The sequence below is a fragment of the Manacus vitellinus genome, unplaced genomic scaffold (assembly GCF_001715985.3).
Source record: "Manacus vitellinus isolate BGI_N305 unplaced genomic scaffold, ASM171598v3 ctg7180002228526_pilon, whole genome shotgun sequence".
Taxonomy (NCBI): Eukaryota; Metazoa; Chordata; class Aves; order Passeriformes; family Pipridae; genus Manacus; species Manacus vitellinus.
In genome coordinates, this window is record NW_021937557.1 from 2,275 (window position 1) to 5,810 (window position 3,536).

The 3,536-nt window shown below is 50.4% G+C and overlaps 1 long non-coding RNA gene across 1 annotated transcript; it reads right to left on the reverse strand.

The window, feature by feature from the left end:
• Window positions 1-242: 242 nt before the first annotated feature.
• LOC108642435 lies at window positions 243-1,307 on the reverse strand. Its single transcript, XR_003915788.1, has 4 exons — window positions 1,249-1,307; window positions 969-1,150; window positions 814-886; window positions 243-737 (listed from the first exon to the last, which is right to left on the reverse strand). It is a non-coding gene; the product is annotated as an uncharacterized LOC108642435 (long non-coding RNA).
• Between the last annotated feature and the right edge of the window lie 2,229 nt (window positions 1,308-3,536).

Consider the following 3,536-nt stretch of genomic DNA (forward strand, 5'->3'; position numbering starts at 1 on the left):
CACTTATCTGAAAAAAACCAACAAAAAACAAAAGGTTAGTCAGGTCACCCACATGGTCTCTGAGACCTTAACCACTTCAAAGAACTCATTTCCACTGAGCGAGTGAGAACTCTGACCACACCATACAAGAATACAAATGACAACCCAGCTTCAAGGCCCTGCTATCCAAGTACCATCAGCTCCACAACACGCAGCTATAGTGATTGCACACAAGTTATGGACACCTGCTCCATCCGGCAGGACTGTACAGCCATTGGCTCGACTGACTAAGGCAACTGACATGTTGATGTGGGACCCTGAGCAATATTCTATCTACCCACTGATCCACGTAGCAGGGCAGAGCAGTTCCAGGCTGACCCCAAGTGAGACACCCCATACCTGTGATGACACACACCATGTGACACAATTAAGAGACGAAGGACACAAACATGGAGGAGACAAAGGACGTGACACAGACCGGAACTGCTCTGCCCTGCACATGGGAATCCAATGATACAAAGTAAGCCCTTCCTTTGAGGTGTCTAAATAACCTGCTACAGGACACCCATTGCACCATACTAATTGCAAAAATCCCTCCAGGCGATGCACATACTTGCACCGACTCCCAGCCCCTCTCTGGGTCTTTGCCCTGCACTTATCTTTCCGAGAGCCGGGGATGTGAATCCATCTTTGATGCAGAGGAGGGGCACCTGGGCTGGCTCAGAGGTTCCTGTCATCCGGAGAGTACTCGGAGTCAACTGCAAGAAAGAAAAGCAGACACCATATCTGAGTGGTGTGGCACATGGCCCCAGCCCCGACGATTCCTCTACTCACTGGCACCGAGGCAGGTCCTCATGTCACTGGCTCTGACCAGACTTGGACAATGTGCTGTCATCTTCTGGGATACCTGAGCGAGAGAGAGAAACAATTAGAGGGCATTTCTAAAGCTGCAGTGGATCCCTGCTCCTCCTGCTGCCTCCCTGACTCACCTCCAATGCTCATCTGCTCCCAAAGGTTACCCAGATGGCACCTGCAATCAGAAAAGCTCAGTGCTTCATTGCTGATCCTTTTAATACTCAGAGATTACCTACAAGGACAGCTCCAGGGGACCAAACCGTGTCCATCTCCTCATTGTGAGTTGGCTTCGGCCCTGTCAGGCTGTCTACATCTCCTGCAAAAAAACCCCAGAGGCAAATGTGAGTACTGAGATACTGCCCAAGAGTTTGCTGCCCCCATGGCAGTTTCTGTCTGACACCCCTTGACCGTGACCTCTTACAGGCAGGGTCCCCATCACGTTGGATTGTACGTCAGAAATCAGTGCACTGCCTGGAAAACAAAAAAACAAGTATGTACACAGATTCACCACAAGTACACCGCCTGCAAAAAAGCATCTAATTTTGTCCTGCAGTCCCTGCTCACCTTCCTCACCAGGCTCACCTTCCCTCTAGTGCCTATCGTCTGCTGGGCCGGTGGCTCTGCATCTTGGGGAAAAAAAAACAAAAAAACAAAACTAAACCACCAAACCATCCAAATGATCAAGTAAACCTAGGACCAAAAGTCATGTCTTGGCTCTGACCTCACATGAGAACCCACCTTCTGACTCTGCTCCTCCAGCCTCTTCTGTTTATCTCTGCTTTACATCCAGTCCCTCTGACGCTGCATAGAAATGAGTTACCAAAGTCAGCCATATAGATGGAGGGACCTTAACTGCTGTGCAATTCTAATTTCTCCTTAGACAAGCCATCTGGGGTCCAAAGACAGCCTGCACAAACAAACACTGACCTAACTTTAAGGTCCTGCCCTCAGTGGCTAAGCCTATCCACAGGTTAACTGGAAAGTCTCCTTTCTACTCCACCTACCCCCAAGTCTGCACTGCAGGGCAGAGCAGTTCCAGGTCCAACACAAACTCCAAGGACACATTTCCCGACAAGTGCTCTGGTGCAACGAGGAGAGAGAACTCTGAGAAAGGACACCATGATTGTGAATTTTAAGACACAAAACACAGACTGGACAAAGGACATGACACAGACCTGAACGGCTCTGCCCTGCACATTCTACTCCAGTGATGAAAAGTAAACTGCTCCTCCTATGTGTGCCAAGGGCCTGTTAGGGCAGACCCTTTCCCCTGTGCTCATTTGAAAATCCCTCCCTCCTAACCATAAAACTGGACCCAGCTCTCATCCCCTCTCCAGGTGATAGTCCTCCACTTATCTTTCCCACAGCTGGGGATGTGAATCCATCTTCCATGTAAAGGAAGGACACCTGGCTGGCTCAGAAGGTCCTGTGATCCCTGACTCGGTCGGCTACGAGAAAGAAAACTGGAATTGAGACAAGAGTTCAGCAGCACGTGGGAGATAACCCCGCAATTGGCTACTCACCATCCCCTGAGAGTTTCTCGGGCCACTGGCTCCGACCCCAGTCGGAGGCTGCTGCCATCACCGTGTGCCGTACCTAGGGGAGTGAGAAAAAAAGTGTTGAAAGTAAGGGAGACCCCAGCACCTCCTCACTACCTCCCTGACTCAACCTCAATGCTCCTCCTTTGCCAAACACAGGCTGGATGGCACCTGCAACTGGAAAAGGTCCAGCCTTAATTGATGACCCTCGTAGTATTAGGAGATTACTCACAAGGACAGCTGAAGACCATCAAACCTAACTAGCAGGTGGCTGTGGCCCTCTGAGGCTGCACACATTCTCTGCAAAGTAAAAAAGCCAAAGGCAAATGTACACACTGAGATACTGCCTGAAAGGATGGCTTTCCTGGGGTAGCTCCTACCTACCTCTCCTCCACAGTGACCTCTTACCAGCAGGAGCCCTGAAGCACTGGACTGTCTGTTAGAAGGTGGCAGAACCCCTGGAAAACACAACAAACAAAGCATGTGCACAGATTCACCACAACACCTGTAAAAGACCATTTACTTCTGTCCTGGAGTCAATGCTCACCTTGCTCACCGGGACTCACCCAGATCACCTCCCCTCCGGTGCCTAGAGCCTCCTGGGGCCAGGGCTCTGCATCTGAAAACAAAGAAAAAACAAACCCAAACAACAAAATCCTTAACACAGCGAGTAAACGTGGAGCCAAAAGCCACGTCTTTGTGCTGATGTCAGGTGACCACCCACCTTCTTGCTCTGCTCCTCTGGCCTCTGTTCTGTTCAACTCTGCTTTACACCCTGTCCCTCTGACATGGTAAAGAAACCCTAACTAAAGTCACCCAGATATATGGGGAGAGCTCAAAGAGTCTCCCTTCTCTTTAGGCAAACCACCCAGGGTCACTGCCTGCAGCCAAAGACTGCAGCTGTAATCGCGCAGAATATCTGGGTGAACGAGAGGAAAACTTAAATGGCACATCTGAAAAGTCAGTGGATGCCTTCACAGGCATTTAGGGGGCTCCTGGACACTGCTTTCCACCCATACTACCTTCAAAACACCCCTGGCAATTCCTAAGCTGACACCCAAGCCCTTGCTCCATCTCTGGGCTGTAACCCCCCACTGACTACTTGCAAACCTAGGTGTCTGTAGCCATCCTCAACACAGAGCAGCTTCACCTCGGGATGGGATA